At 54.0% G+C, this 16,550-nt stretch overlaps 1 protein-coding gene across 1 annotated transcript in view; it reads right to left on the bottom strand.

Annotated features, from left to right (window-relative positions):
* DENND2C (DENN domain containing 2C) overlaps nucleotides 1-14,297 on the bottom strand; it is a 50,884-nt gene extending 36,587 nt beyond the window's left edge. The window contains exon 1 of the mRNA XM_065402366.1: nucleotides 14,227-14,297. The gene's annotated coding sequence lies outside the window, so the exon portion shown is untranslated. The remainder of the gene's footprint in view (nucleotides 1-14,226) is intronic.
* Between the last annotated feature and the right edge of the window lie 2,253 nt (nucleotides 14,298-16,550).

The raw sequence follows: 16,550 nt of genomic DNA on the forward strand, positions 1-16,550 counted from the left end.
AAACAAAAGCCAGGCGGAGCAGATGGAAAACAGACATCCTGAGAGTGGGCGCTTACCCGTCCAGCCACAGGAAGCGGGAAAGCAAAAGCCAGAGATGGCACTCGGGAGAAATCAGTGGGCGGAAATGCCGCATCCCAGCTGGCTCCACACCTCCTCTCTCAGCACTACTGCACTTTGCTTCCTGAGATGAACCTTCAGGTTACAAGGAGCAGCAGCAGCTAACTGAATAACTTCCCTTGCCCAGCACCGGGTCAGACCAACGGTCCATCTAGCCCAGTGTCCTGTCTCTGATAGTGACCAACACCAGAGGCTTCAGAGGGAATGAACAGAACAGGGCACGTTATCAAGTGACACATCCCCTGTTGTCTAGTCCCAGCTTCTGGCAGTCAGAGGTTTAGGGACACCCAGAGCGTGGGGTTGCATCTCTGACCATCTTAGCTGATTACCAGTGATGGACCTATCCTCCATGAACTCAAATGGCCCCTTCTGCTGGTCAGTAATGTCACAAGTGGGGAGCGATCACTGCTGTCTCTCCGTTTCTAAGCAGTTCACTACCCCATTGCAGTCGGAAGACACACGCCGCTCTGAGAAGTGTGATCCTCTCTGAGACCCCAGCTCCTTCCCTTCACAACTGCAAAGCATATTTCCCTGTTCATGTCTCTGCATTTCTAGAGCATCACAGCCTCAAAGCACTCAGAAACATTAACTAATCCACTCTCAGCCAGGCAGGCCTGTATTACCCCATTTTACAGAGTCAGTGACTCACCGAAGGCCAGAGAGAGACTCGCCAATCCCCAGCCCCTACCAGAGAACTGACCTGCAGAGTGGCCCCGCAGGTAGGGTGACCAGATGTCCTGATTTTATAGGGACAGTCCCGATTTTTGGGTCTTTTTCTTATATAGGCTCCTATTACCCCACACCCCCGTCCCGATTTTTCACACTTGCTGTCTGGTCACTCTACCCGCAGGAAGCCCTGGGAGCGATAGCACACTGGACTCCTGGCCTTATTCCATCAGCAAGACAGTTTTGTTGTGTCAGCCACAACCCTCCCGTTCTCCGCATCTCCCGATCATAAGAACATAAGAATGGCCATACTGGGTCAGACCAAAGGTCCATCCAGCCCAGTATCCGGTCTTCAGACAGTGACCAATGCCAGGTGCCCAGAGGGAGTGAACCTAACAGGTAATGATCACATGATCTCTCTCCTGCCATCCATCTCCACCCTCTGACAAACAGAGGCTAGGGACACCCTTCCTTACCCATCCTGGCTAATAGCTATTAATGGACTTAACCTCCATTAATTTATGCAGTTCCCTTTTAAACCCTGTTATAGTACTAGCCTTCACAATCTCCTCGTCAGTGACCACAGGGGCGGCCTAGAGCTGGATTCCGAATGGCACTGAAATGGCTCTCCAGGTCCACGGCATGCTCTCAGCAGCACAGGGCCTATGGCCAGAGACCAGCTCAGCTAGTGGCACCAATGTGGACAGAACCATGATTGCCAAGTGCATCATCCCAAATACATACAGTAACAGCAGCTTCCCATTTGGGGAGCCCAGGAATCCCCTGAAACCTGAGACACCCTGACAGGGATGGCCCATGCAGCTCTTTCCCCTCTAGCTAGGCTGTGCCTTCCTTTGCGGTGGCAGATGGGACAGCGGACAATACAAACACCATTGTTCAGATATAAACAGATGCAGGGGCTGCCCTTCCTGGCCAGCCTCCTGCCTGCCCATCACCCCCCTCCTCCCCTCCCTGGAGCTGAGAATGAGCTGTGGCAGGAGCTCTCGCTGTTAGCAGGGGCTCGCAGAATCCCAGCGAGGTGGTGCATGTTCAGATGGGCTGTGATCATTTTCAACTAGCAGCAGAGGAAGGGCCTACACAGCAACTCGCACCCTGGGCCAGGCACAAGGGGTGCAGGGCCTACGAGCCGCACATCCGAGCGCACAGCATGAGCGACGGCAGACACAGTGCAAGGGCTGACAGCCTGTCCGTGCCAGGGAGAAGAGCACGCGCATTTCATCCTCAGCTTAATGGGAAACTGGGGGAGCCTCCTACACACAAGTGCCAGATGAGTGAGTGGGGGGTGGGGGAAGGAGTGAGGGAGAGAAACGTACAGCCATAAACTGGCTATGCAGAGAGATACAGACACAGCTTTGCCCATCAAATTACATGCGACTTGCAAGGGAAGACACACTGCCCGTGCCAGCTTCATTTCTCCATGCAGGTGAAGGAGGGTCTGACTGGCAGAGGGCATAGTCTTGTATTTCTCACCCCTGCAAAGGTTTCTTTAACAAGCTGTTTTTTTTTTTTTTTTTTTAAACCATACATCTTGGTTCGCATCCCCTCTGGTTTTGCCCATCAAGGAGCTGATCCCTGCGAATCAAGAGGAGCCAGGATTGCTAGTCAGGCTGTTTTGTGCCCCTCTTTGACCCAAACTCCTGAGAAAGGGTGGGCAAAAAGCTCTGAACGATTCATCAGCCCCAGTCCACAGCCCAGGGCCCAGAAAACTCCTCCTCCCAAGGAGCCTCCAGCAAAAACACAGCAGACAAGACTTGCTGTCCCTGAAGCTCCTTAGGTAAAACCAAGCAGGTTTTAAATAATCTTTCGGGCCATCTTCATGGGTCAGAGTGGAACAACAGGCATGAGCCCAGCGATGCCTGCTCTCCTTCACCTTCCAGAGGTGACAAATGTTCAACGTTACCTAAAAATAGCAAAGCCTGCCCATAAATAGCCTTCCGGCGTAGAGATCCTCCCTAGCTCGGAGCCTGGCGAGATGCGGACACAAGGGAGAGTGACTCACCTAGGACAAGTATCAGGGGGTAGCCGTGTTAGTCTGTATCTACAAAAACAACAAGGAGTCTGGTGGCACCTTTAAGGTGCCACCAGACTCCTTGTTGTTTTCACCTAGGACAGCTGCTGGGCTTGAGCAGGTTTCTGCTTATTCCCTCTGCTCCTCCCCAGGGCTCATCTGCTGTAGATTCCCCGGCCCTCTGCCCCAGCCCGGCCTAGAGAGGCTGGTTACTCTGCCGGCTGCTCAAGTGCTTCAGATAAAACAGAAATACGAGGAATTCTCATTACAGCCAGACCTGTGTGAATGAGCCTTCTAGGAACTCAGCCAGACACCGGAAGATGACGAGTCAGAGCTCTACAGCCTGAGCACCAGCGCACACGACTGACCCCCTGCCCTCAATCTCCTACTACCCCGCACATTGTGTGGGGAGGGCTTGGGGCAGGAGGGCAGAGGTAGGCTGCCGAATACCAGCCTGGCAGGCAGGTATGTGCCTTGCCTTCCCTGCCTTGCACCCGGCTGTATGTTTTACCGGCAAAAGGAGGAGACGGGTCATGGTGAAGTGCAGGGGTGAGAGGAACCAATTGCCAGGTGTCTGACACCTGGCCCCCCTCTCTTTTAGGGCCCAACCCAAACCCTGTTAAAGTCAACAGGAGTCCTTCCACTGAATTCAACAGGCTTTGGATCACATCTCCAGTCCCTACAGACGTTCAAAGCGGTGACGTACAAGGTACCGCATCTCCAGTCTGACCCTGAGCAGAGAACCCCACGGGGATGTTGCACAGCTCCCGGAAGAGCAGTCTGCATGCTCTGCCTTTCCTCTCCATGATGTACAACCCAACCAACTGCCTGTGCAGCCAGTCACACTCAGCTCCACTGGTCAGGGAGCAGCTCAGAGTTGTCAGCACCGGGATTCACGTGATCTGTACCGCCCCTGTGTGGAGCTAGGGTGGGGATAGAGTCCCTGAGCCCCTCACTCCCAACCACAGCAAGTTTAGGGCCTGCGGATGGGAGGGCCCAGGTATTCTATGGTCTGGAGATAAAATTCTGAAGACAAAGTCACTTGTATCCATGCTTAGGGAGCAGCAGACAGGCAGCTTCACTCCGCAGTTTACCGCTAACGTGCCCACTGAACCAAGACAGCCCCAGCTCCGCAGAGAGACCAGTGCTGCACTCTGGCTCCTCACGCTCCTCTGGCACCCACGGGCAATACACAGTGAACTCGCTTAGACCTGCAGTGGAATCCCAGGTGACACCTTCCCTCCCTCTGGCCAGTGCAGATCTGGGTTCCAGCTCTGGCAGAGAATCCAGGCCTCTCAGCTGACCGAGAACTGGCAGCAGTGGAAAAGGGGAAACTGACTGACTGGGGAAACAATCATTCTTCACCTGAACCCCAGCCGGCTCTTACTGCACGGCTGACCAGGGTGGCATGCACAGGGTGTGGGGCAGTCACAGGATGCCCCGGACACCCCTCACACAGACCTGCCCACACCTCGGCTTTGCTCTCAGCTGCAAGTGCTACTGGCTCTCCCAAGTGGATGCGCTGAAGCCAGCAGAGACTTTGCTCCCAGACTGACATCTAGGAGGAGACGACATCAGCTCGGGGAGCAAGGCAAGTGCAGGGTGGCTTGCAGCAGGTCTGGGGAGCGAGTGGAGGAGGGGGTGCACTTTGTGATGGCATTTACATGCAACAGGGCAGCTACAACTGAGGGCCCCAGCAAGCAGGGATTTTATACTTACCTCCTGGCCACTAAGGAAGGTGTTCAACAGTAAAACACAAAATCACCGCTGATAAAATTCACAGATGACACAAAGATTGACAGCGTGGTCGATAATGAGGAGGGCAGGCTGCCATACAGAGCCACCCAGATCGCTTGATAAGCTGGGCCACCAACACAACACACATTTAATACAGTCAAATACAAAGTGATACATCCAGGAAAGCAGGCCACACCTGCCGAACGAGGGAGTATCCTGGAAATAAACAGCTCTGAAAAGGATCCAGTCTCAGAACGGACACTCAATGAGAGTTCCCCGTGCGATGCTGTGGCCAAAAAAGGCTAATGCAATCTTTGGACTGGCGGAGCAAGTAGGTGTAGGAATAGGGAGGTGATTTCACCTCTGAATATGGCACTGATGAGACTGATACAGGTATATGGCATCCAGCACTGGTGTCCCCATTTCTAAAAGGATGTTGAAAAACTGAAGAGGGTCCAGAAAACAGCCTCAAAAATTATTCAAGGCTGGAAAAAATGCCTGACAGCGAGGGACATAAAGCGTTCCATCTGTTTAGCTTATCAGAAAGAATACTGAGAGGTAACTTGGTCACCATGTGTCAGTACCTACATGGGGAAAAGTCCCAGGTACTAAGGGACTCTTTAAGGGAGAAAGGCCGAACAAAAGCTAACAGCTGGACATTATTCAAATTGGAAATAAGGCCCCAGTTTTTAACACGGAGGGTGATCAACCACCGGAACAGGCTCCTCAGGGACATGGTGGATTCTCCATCTCTTAACGTCTTCAGCTCCAGACTGGCTGCCTTTCCGGAAGAGATGCTTTAGCCAAACACAAGTTATTAGGCTCTATACAGGGGTAACTGGGTGAAATTTAATGGCTTGTGTTACACAGGAGGTCAAACTGGATGATCTAATGGTTTCTTCAGACCCTGAACTCTACGAATCTGACTCCAAACAGATGGAATTCCATGTGTTCCTGAGCTGTGAAGAATTGTTTCCACTGCAGCCATGTCACGGCACCAGCCTTGGGAGCCAAACACCAAGGGCCACCAGGAGAATGGGCTGCAAGCTCACACTGCATTTGGGGGAATCAGCGTGTCAGGGGTTACCGCAGCAGAGTTTAGCACAGGTAGGAGATTAAGGAGTTTGAAAGCCATTCAGTATGTGCCCCTGTCCTAACTTCAGCACTGACAAGAGACCAGCGTGAACCCTCTCCTCAGAGAGCTTGCAAACAGCTGGTTGGTTACTTCAACAGCACGCGCTGAAACAAGGGATTTTGCACTTTGCAGCCTTTCCCACCCCAGAGAGCAGAACTCAGCTGGGGCCGGGGACCCACAACTGTGGCTTGTCAATATCTACCAATGGCATTTACACATGGTTTAAAAATCACAAGCAATTCAGGGCAGCTACACAGCTGGTGCATGTTCAGTGCCCAGCAGAAAAGGGTTTTCCCCTCAAGGGCCTCTGGGCACCACCGTAATGACACAGCCACCACAATAGCTATGGACTAATCCCTGCCCTTGGGGAACAGCAGTGCGACTGGTGTACACAGCACAATTAATTCCCTGGCAGAAAGCTGCACCGACACTGTTAGGGCTGTAAATTAGATTGTTAACACGTCACTGGGACAAAACCCAAACAAGCCTGAGAGCTGAAAAACGAAGCTTCAATATCCCTACTCCATGGTTCTCAGCTCCTCTTCGCTCCTGCCACACCCCAGCCTGAACCCCCTCTGGAAACACAAGGCCCCCCCTCTTCCCTGGCTTAATTTAGTGGAGGATGAGAACACTTTGATAACCTCATAGTACTATTAGCCAACTCCAACAGGCCAAGCATTTTCTGGATTCAGATGCCAGAGCTGGAAAACATCACTAGGTTGGGAGACGTCCAGGGTTGTGAGTTCAATCCTTGAGGGGGTCATTTAGGGATCTGGGGCAAAAATCTGTCTGGGGATTGGTCCTGCTTTGAGCAGGGGGTGGGACTAGATGACCTCCTGAGGTCCCTTCCAACCCGGATAGTCTATGATTCTATGAAGTGAGACTGGGAAGCTTTATTAGCTCATCCAGCCCTTCCCACAGGTCCAGTTCAGGCTTGTTCCCTTTCGTAGGTTTCCTGGAGAGGTGTCCAGCCTGGTTCTGAATATCCCAAGGAAAGGGGTTTCCCACCGCCCCCGGGACACACCTCTCCCCCTGCTAACAGACTCACTGGCAGGGAGCCCCAATATTCAGCTTTGAATTTCCCTTTCCCAGACCCCTCTCATTGCCAGTTCAGCTCCTTGTACCACCCTCAAGGATTCCTCTGGCTCCTCAATGCGCACACCCTCCGCCCATCCCAGCCCACTTCCCCATTACTCATCTGTTGCGCAAGCTCCAAGCCAGGCATGTTTCACTCAGCATTTCCCCACCAACAAACCCCTCTAGCCCCGACCATCCTGCGGCTCTTTTCTGAGCTCACGCCTATCTCCTGCTGGTGAGGGGGGTGCACAGAGATGAGCACAGCACCCCAGGGCAGCAACAGCCATCTTGCAGGGAGCAGGTCTTCCTGCTCCAGGATGACACGCAGTCGTGTTGTGCTGCATCTCACTCATCAGCTGCCCCACACCCCACCACCTGCTGAGATTTCCTGCAGCACCTCTCCACCCCAGAGCCTCTCTTCCTCACCTCTGTCAGCTGGGAGATCCCCAAGCTGAAGCCGCAACTCCCCACCCACATCTCCTTTCTCTTCACAACCCTTTACTCTGTCCCTGGCCTCATGGCTGTCCGCAGCACCCGCCATTTATCATGAACACACTGCTCACTACATCTTCTGACCCTCAAAGATGCCACAGAATCTCACTCCCCTCCCCAGCTCGAAGCAGAACCTTCTGCTCCCTCCACCCCAGCAGGATTAACCCAGCCCATTATGAGCACCCCTAAGATTAGGGTCCCTGCTGTCCCATGAGTCCCGTTTACTGTCAGGACACTTTCGTACACCAAACCTGCCCTTCCTAGCTGCCGCACCATTCCTTCGCTTCACTATGGCAAGCAGCCCCTCCTGCTCCCCGCCTCATTACTCCCACCCTCCCTGACTGCCATTCCAGCTAACACCTCGGCACTCTCTCTGAAGAGGTGGCTGTGACTCTAAGGGGATTAATACCTAACAGTTCAGGAATGGAACAGAAACCACAACTTGCCAGCAACACAGCCACTGGGGGGCCAGTTCACGGAGCCGCTAGCTCAGCTTTTCAGAATCCAGCCACAAAAGTCTTCCCGGTTAATGTTACCAGCACATACACAGTTAACGCAACGATCTGATTTGCCATGGCACCCAATCCTGACTCATCTCACACACAGAGATTTAGAGTGTCAGAGCGAGCAGAGGGTTTGCAGTGACCAAAACCAAGAATCCATATGGACCACCTGCCCAGAACTGCTGAGAAGCTGCCACAACTTCACCTTGCACCACTGCAGTATCTCAGGAGCAGCTTCCCCAAAACCCTTCGCCCTGATCTCACTCCAGTCTCCTGCCATGAAACAGGGAAGGGAAAAGATTCTGCACTAATAGTGACCCACAGTATGAAAATCGAACTCAGCAGACATCTGCTTTCTGCAAACACAGGATGACAATCTCCTGGGCAGGGCATGTCACATGGGCCAGGGGAAAAAGTCAAGGACTGAGACAAAACAGAAGAGAGAAAAAAAACAAGAGCAGAAACAGTTCTCACCTGTGGGATGATATGGGCAGGTTTAAACTAATCCATCATACCCCAAGAGAGGCCAGTAGTGAGGATCACACGCAAGCGTTTGTTCCGTGTGCTGTTCCTCTACCCCCGTACCGCAGCATACCACACAGAGCCTGGATGGAGCAGCAGCCCCTACAGCATGCATCAGCAGGATGGAACATGCCAGCAGCCAGCTTGCCAAGCCTGGAAAAGCCAAACAATGACTGCATGTTTCTCGTTTTGAGACTCATCGGCATGAGACACCAGCATCCACTGCACCATGAAAGTCTCAGGAGCACTTTTGCTTCTGCCAAAGCCGAGTCCTAGGGCTGGTTAGCATACCAGGGCTCAGGAAAGGGGCTGACCACTCCATCTTCCACAAGGCAGAGGGCAAACAGCTGGGGCTGGCAGGAGCAGAGAACTGCTACACTGAGCATGTGGTGAGGTAGGGACTCAGCCAGCTGCCTTCCCCACACCATCACATAGGGCACAGACACTATCCCCAGTCCCTGGTCCCTATGGGAGCCACTGCCCTGTTCTGCTCTCTCACCGTCATCCACCTACCAGCTGAAAGGCAAGGCAAGAAACAGAGATGCCATCAGTTAGATCGGAGTCACAAGGCTGCAACGTGGCATCTCCTGGCAGCAATGGATCTGCACCCCAGCCTCTCGCTCCAGAGATGGACATGACCCACACCGCCAAGAGAGGCCGGCACCTTGGCCCCCGGCCACTCGCAGCTGTTAACCCCACAGACGTGGGTCCTTGAGGGGACATGGGGGAGGTAGCAACACCACCTTTGATCTGGGTGAAATTGAAAAGCAAAAGCTCCCAATGTACTGAGACTGTCACCGAGCGGAGGGGCCCCACGCCGGCTGGTCACTGGGTCTGTGCCACGTGCTAGGGGAGCTAAGACAGGCACTAGAATACCACCGCTCGGAGCTTCGTATGCTGCTGCTCCCCTTCTTCACAAGCCCTGGGGGAGGATCAGCGAGGTCGGTGCATTCCCCTCCCCAGGGTCAGCAGAAGGCAGCGTTCAAGTTCAGCCAGTAACCCAGGCATTAGCACCCCCTTGGGATAGGCAGGAAGTGAATATCCAGAAACCATGGAGCCAAAGCAGCCATGACAAGGAATCTACAGGCCCGTCTGCCTTGACACTGCCCCAGACCCACCCCAGGAAACATCCACAGGCACTGGTGACGCCAAAAATACAAGGTACAAAGTCAATTCCAAGCCCCAAAGAGGGTCTCAAAATCCTGTCATCCTAGGAACTGACAAGACTGGCCCAGACCATGTTTTGCCCCAGTGCCCAACTGAGGATGCTCCAGAGAAAGGGCTGAGACAGCCTGTAACGAATAATTACAGAACAACCTGCCAGGAGTGGCACTTTCCGCCTGTCCCAGGCACTTAGCAGCTGCGTTCTGTACGGAGTATTCCATATGGTGACCGCCCACCGCATTTAATGCTCCCCGTTATATAACAAAGGGCCAGATTGCCACAGCTGGGTCCTAAACAAACATACTTACAGTCAGCCCGCTGCGTGGGCTGGTTTTTCTTTTTCCCCAGGCACATTTAAAGAAAAGAAGCCCAGATCCTTCAGCGAGAACTACAGCACTCCTGCGCCCTCAGATCCCGTCCTAACGCTAATGTCCAATGCCCCACACATCTACCAAGAATTAACTGCCTATGCTCCCAGCCCGCCCCACAAGGTGGGACAGTGTTCGCGGGGGTCAGTATAAAACAATCTGTGTTTGTGCAGTGCCCAGACTCTGATCCTGACTGGGGCCTCTGGACGTCACCACATGACAAAGAGGTGATTTTTGAGGAGAAACTGAGGCTCACAGAAGGGACGTGACCTGCCCAAGGTCACACAGGCAACCAGGAATAGGACCCAGGAGTCCTGACTCCCAACACCCTGCTCTAACTACAGGCCTTTCATTTGGCTTCACATCCTTGAACCTGGGCCCCAGACTTTACCCTACGGGCATCTCGGAAGACACCCATCTTCTCCTCACTCCTTCCCGACGCTCCCAAAAAACAGCCCATGTGTGGTGAACCGTTCCCTCAGAGGAGGTGAGAAACAGGAAACCTCAGCCATTCAGCAGGGCAAACCCATCACTCACAAGGCATAAGTACATACCTGTTTGGACACGTTCAGTTTAACGCACCGTCTCGTTATACCAGTTTCTTCCTCAGATAAGCTACTAGCAACACAATCCTCCCAGAATAAGAGAGAAACCAGCTGACCAGGCATTACCCTGAGCGCAAATAAGGTGCCACTAAACCCATGAGCCAGCTGCACTTACAAAGTTTCACTGCTATTTGTACAAACCATTTCAACAGTGCTTCTTCCAGGAAGGCAAGAGCCCATCATTCCAGTCCAGGATGTCCCAGCACCCCACCCCGATGCTAACCCACACCCATCACCAGGGTCTCTCGCCCTGAGCCACGATTGCATTCTCTTTGCAAAAGACGGCAAGCATTCAACAGGCCAAGAAGTAATCCAATGCAGTCCTGAGATCTCTCCTCCGGGGCAGCCAAGTCCAGAGCAACCTGAGACTAGGGCTTCCACCTGCAGAGCCATCTGCCATCTGGGCCCGTGCTCGGTGGGCTGGGACACAATGCAAGGCCTGGCTTGGAACTCCCGGCAGAGCCCGTCTGCCATTGCATCAACTTGGTTTCTTCTGAGAAAACCCAGAATTTCCCCCTGTGCTTCTTTCCCCCTTGGCTGAGGGAGTTTGCAGAGGAGAATTCTGCACATACCTTCTGCAGCTCCCAGGGTTTCCCCTGCTGGGGGTTTTAACAGCCAGGGCTCTCACAGGCACGGGCTCTCCTTAGGAGGAAGTGACTGAGGGCACTAGCCAGGGACTCTGGAGACATGCTTTCACTTTCCTGCTCTACCACAGACTCCCTGAGGGACCCTGGGCAAGTCACTTGGTCTCTCGCTACGCGATGGGGATAACAGCCCTGCCCTGCCTCACTGCTGTTGTGAGGAAAAGTACATTGCAGGCCAAGACACTCGGATATTATGGTAAAGAGACCCAGTCAGCGTCAGGACAGAGACCGCAAGGCCTGCGTAAAAATAAAAGTAAAGACAAAGCAGTGGCAAATGTGACTCTGCAGGCTCCAGGACAGCAAGAACTTCTCCAACTGATAAAGTCAGGAAGACACTTCCCCTATGGGCAGGTTTTTCTAAAATTGTCCACTATGGAGTTTCTTGCACCTTCCTCTGAAGCAGCCAATTCTGGTCCCTGTCAGACACAGGAGACTGGATTAGGAGGCACCATGGGCTGATCCAGTCTGCTAGTTCCCATGTTCCTAACATCGTTCAGCATAAGACAAGACATTAACAAAGCGTTAGACTCATCTCCAGTGGGCACCACAGCCTCTGTTTGCAGAATGCACTTCCCTAGAACAGTCAAGTTTCCCTTTCCCCACAGTGCTGCAAGTCCAACCTGCTAAAACAGCATTTTGCCTCCATTAAATGGTGTTAAAGAAACAGCAGCCTAGTGTTCAGGGGCACCTCTACCTCAGGGAAGCATGGAGTCAGACTGCAGCAGGCACACACAAAAAAACTTTTCCTTCGGGATCACACCAGGTTGTTGAGACACCATTTAAAAACCTTACTCAACATTTTCCCTTTGTTTCTGTATTAGAAAAAGCACTATTGTCATCCCCTCCAAAACACAATGGAAGGTCACGAGACAACATTACTACATTTCCTGGTTTGGCTGTGAAAACTTCAAAACACTGAAAACAAAAAATATCTACAATTGAGGCACTTTGATTCCTCTCCATGCCATGCCTGTTCTGAACAGCAGAGCCTGCACAGATGTTTAATGTGAAGAGCTGTCTACCCTTCCCTGTGCACAATCCCCAAAACGCTGTTCTCCCATCTTCTCCTAATCCATCGAGATAGACATTGCCACTGATGAATCTGCCATGTCTTTGCATTTAAGAAATTCTTTGGGAGACTCCAAGAGATTCTCCCATTGGCACATTCCTCTTGCTTTAAATGTTCATTCACTGGAATGAGAACATCAAAGGAATCAAGACTTAGGCCAGGTCTACACTACCGCGGTAGTTCGACAGCTGGCAATCGAACTTCCGGGTTCGATTTATCGCGTCTGGTCTGGACGCGATAAATCGATCCCGGAAGCGCTCGCCGTCGACTGCGGTACTCCAGCTCGGCGAGAGGAGTACCGCGGAGTCGACGGGGAGCCTGCCTGCCGCGTGTGGACCGCGGTAAGTTCGAACTAAGGTATGTTGACTTCAGCTACGTTATTCACGTAGCTGAAGTTGCGTACCTTAGTTCGAATTTGGGGGTTAGTGTAGACCAGGCCTTAGTCTGGGATATTGATTTTACCAGATTAGGAAATGCCAAGGCAAAGCCAAAACCACTGATTCAGGGATGTACAGAATCCTGACCTTTACTCCTAATTCTACCACCTCAAAACTGAAACCTGAACAAAAAGGAATTGAATCTGAAAAGCTCATGCCCCATTAGGCAGAAATGGCAGCTGCTTCGCTGGCTGTCCATCTGCTTATTAAAAACCACACATGAAGCTGGCACAGTAACGGGGCATAGCACTCCCATGCAGAGCACTATGTCTGGCTGCAAAGTCAGGACTCTGAGACCTGGTTAAATGCCACACACGGTAAAGAAAGTCTCAGAACAACATAACAAATCCTGTTTCGCCCTTGCAAAGCACTGTCGCTCCACACATCCACGTACCTAGTGTGAGCCCATCACCAGGGTATCTGGACACTCGATGACCATTAACTCTCCCAATTCCCAGATCAACTGGGAAAACAGAGGCGCAGCATTTGGGAGCTGCTGGCTGCAGTCACAGTGCACAGGACCCTGCTCCAATAGGAAAGCAACTAAACCAGAGACTAACCTGGGACTGGTCTTGTTCCGAACTCGGGACACCCCTGTTGCAGTTCCCAAAGAGCTCCACGCTCCCTGACTGGCAGCACGGAACTCACGCCAGCGCATCAAACCCAATGCATGCCCAGGCTGCGACCCGAAGAGTCTGGTTGCTCAGTCCCATCTGTCTGCCCCCCACCTCCGGCTGCTGTGCAGGCCAGCGCTCTCCCGCTGAGAGGGATAGGAACCAGGGGTGACTCACTCCCAGAGTGAGGGAGGAGGATTTGTTTAGCCTGGTTCCACCCCCACCCCACCGCGTAAGCAGCCCTGTAATTATAACTCAATGGGAAGGGGAGACAGCTTCCCTCCCACAGGCATCTCTGCTGCCCAGTGCGGCCGGGAGCCATAGATACTTGGGGGATGAAGTGGGATTCTCCAGTCACAGGCTCTGTAAAGCCCAACAGCCCTGCCAGCATCTCTAGTGCCGAGAGACAGCATGGTCCAGTGGGCAGGGCCTGGGCTCCAGTACCAGCACCGCCACCGACCTCTGCCACACCGCAGTGCTCAGCCCCAGGACACGGGGCACTAAGATGCTACTGATTTTTGTCTAGTTTATTTAGGTTGTCAGGCAAGAGAGGTTTCTGTGTCTGCGCAGCGCCCGGCGCCACGGGGACCCCCCCACCCCAGTCACCCTGGGTCCGCGCAGCGCCCGGCGCCCCCCCACCCCGGTCACCCTGGGTCCGCGCAGCGCCCGGCGCCCCCCCACCCCGGTCACCCTGGGTCCGCGCAGCGCCCGGCGCCCCCCCACCCCGGTCACCCTGGGTCCGCGCAGCGCCCGGCGCCCCCCCACCCCGGTCACCCTGGGTCCGCGCAGCGCCCGGCGCCCCCCCACCCCGGTCACCCTGGGTCCGCGCAGCGCCCGGCGCCCCCCCACCCCGGTCACCCTGGGTCCGCGCAGCGCCCGGCGCCCCCCCACCCCGGTCACCCTGGGTCCGCGCAGCGCCCGGCGCCCCCCCACCCCGGTCACCCTGGGTCCGCGCAGCGCCCGGCGCCCCCCCACCCTGTGTCCGCGCAGCGCCCATCACAAGGGCCCCGGTCCCCGCAACAGAGGCCACCCAGGCCGGGGTCTCACCTGCTCCGCCGCTCCCCGCAAAACCCCCGGTCCGATCCCGCCTCCAGCCCAGCTCAGCGCGGCCCGCGGTCGTCTCTAGCTTCATACATTTGGGCAACATCCCATTGGGCAACGCAACAGTCACTCAGACATCTGGCCCCGCCCAAAGCTCCGCCTTTTAAAGGGACACGCACTGCATGGCTCGCGGGTTCGTTCCTTGGCACCTGCTGCCTTGACCCGCCGCTGGGGGGCGGATCGGGGTCCGTCAGCCTGAGCCACGGCCCTGACCTGCCCCCCAGGGAGACAGACCCCCACCTCCAACGTGACCCCCAGGGAGACGCCCCTCACTCCCCATCCTGCCTCCCCGGGAGACCCCACCTGTCCTGCCCCAGGAGCACCCCCTTCTATGCCGACACCGATCTGGGGAGGGCCTTCGAGTCATGGTCCTGCCACATTCCCTATGTCACAAGCCCCCACAGTGATAGCGTGTCCCTGGGACGGGCACCCCGCCCATCTCAGGGATTGCTACACAAATTAAAATTCATCCCCAAAACGGGGGGAAGTGACGCCTTCACTGGAGTTCAGGGCTGCAATTGGGGAGCACGACCTGACTAGTGCCATGTGAGTTAGGTGACCAGTCACAGGCAATAGTGAATCGTGGGTGCAAGCGGTTCCCACACACCCATTGGCTGGTGACTACTCACCCAAGCTCTATGGCGGGATCCCCTTTGCCAGCCGGGGAGTGGAGGACACTCCTGACAAATCCTGAGCAGAGACCTGACAGCGCAGCCAGGGGTAACAGGCCTTTGGAAATGGGGCCCTCATCCCGAAGGGCTGCACCCCAGCCTGAGCTTCCTGACCCCTGAACACAGCGAGGCTATGGGGCCCTCAACATCCAGGCCCGAAACGTGTGGCCCCACGTGCCTCTGGAGCCCTAGTTTACATAATAGCTCCCGACTACCCCAGACTGCCTGCCACTTTCCAGCTCCGTCACTCTTTTGGGCATGCAGGAAGCGGTGCCACCCTCTGGAGTCTTGGCGCCTGGCACCTTGGGGACAATCTGGCCATTGCCAAGGGTAAAGCAAGGATTGGGAAAGGCTGGAACTTCAGGCAAAGCTCATTGTGACGCACCCTGCCTGTGACCTCATTACTCCCACCCGGAGCGATATACACCCGTCACGCCTTGCCATCTGTTCATGCAGGCTCAGGTGCTAGGAAGCCCCAGCTCCTGCTGCATACTGCAAGGTGCTGTGTCAGTGCTACGGGCTGTAGGTGCCAAAGATGAGCTCAGCAGGCGTGTGCCTATCTGTGTTGTGCAGCCTCTCCCAGCGACCACACAGCCCTCCCAAAGCCTCTTCACACTTACTCGCATTGGTTCACACCGAGGTATCAGAATTCAGCAGCTGAAGAGCCAGCGACTGGGATGATCCTGCCTCAGGCCGCAAAAGCCTAATAGGAAATCCCATTAGGAAGGACTGGCTGGGACCCCCTCTGTGAGACAGAAGGGAAGGTGGGGGGTGCTGACAGCCCTGGGAGCCAGCGCAGCTACTCAGTATAACACAATACAGACTAGTACATTATATAATTAAATACCCTATTGCCATCTAACAGCTTCTGACACTATCCATACACTCTCCATTTATTTCTCTGGAGGGAAAATCAAATTCCACCCCACAGTCCAGTACAACAAACTAAGTCCTGAAAACAGGGCCCAGGACTACTCCAGGCATGCCGGCAGTGTTCTGTGGGGTTCAGAGGCAGGAGCTGTGGCATTTACTTGTGGGTGCTTGAAACTTGCAGATGTTTTAATTTTGTGTTTTGGGCCCCTGCCCTTGCAAGTAAATGCAGGGCTGTTGTGTTTGCTACAGCAGTGTAATTGCAGCGAAAAGCCACTAGATGGCAACATTTAGGCATTCATTCCAAAGGACAGGATAGTTGTACAGTACTGTGATTCCCTTCCCGTCACTGTACATTTATTAATGGCACAAATATTTAATCGTAGGCTTTGACTCTTTTAGGGGAGAGGGATAGCTCAGTGGTTTGAGCATTGGCCTGCTAAACCCAGGGTTGTGAGTTCAATCCTTGAGGGGGACACTTAGGGATCTGGGGCAAAATCAGTACTTGGTCCTGCTAGTGAAGGCAGGGGGCTGGACTCGATGACCTTTCAAGGTCCCTTCCAGTTCTAGGAGATGGGATATCTCCATTAATTTGAATTTGACTCTCATAGGACAGTAAATCATTACTAAGAACAACTTCCACTTACAAAGCACGTTTTCATCTATGAGGCTCTCAAGGCACTTTCCAAACTATTCATACACGAGTCACTTCCCCATCATAGAAAAAAA

This window comes from Emys orbicularis, chromosome 4 (assembly GCF_028017835.1).
Source record: "Emys orbicularis isolate rEmyOrb1 chromosome 4, rEmyOrb1.hap1, whole genome shotgun sequence".
Classification (NCBI taxonomy): domain Eukaryota; kingdom Metazoa; phylum Chordata; order Testudines; family Emydidae; genus Emys; species Emys orbicularis.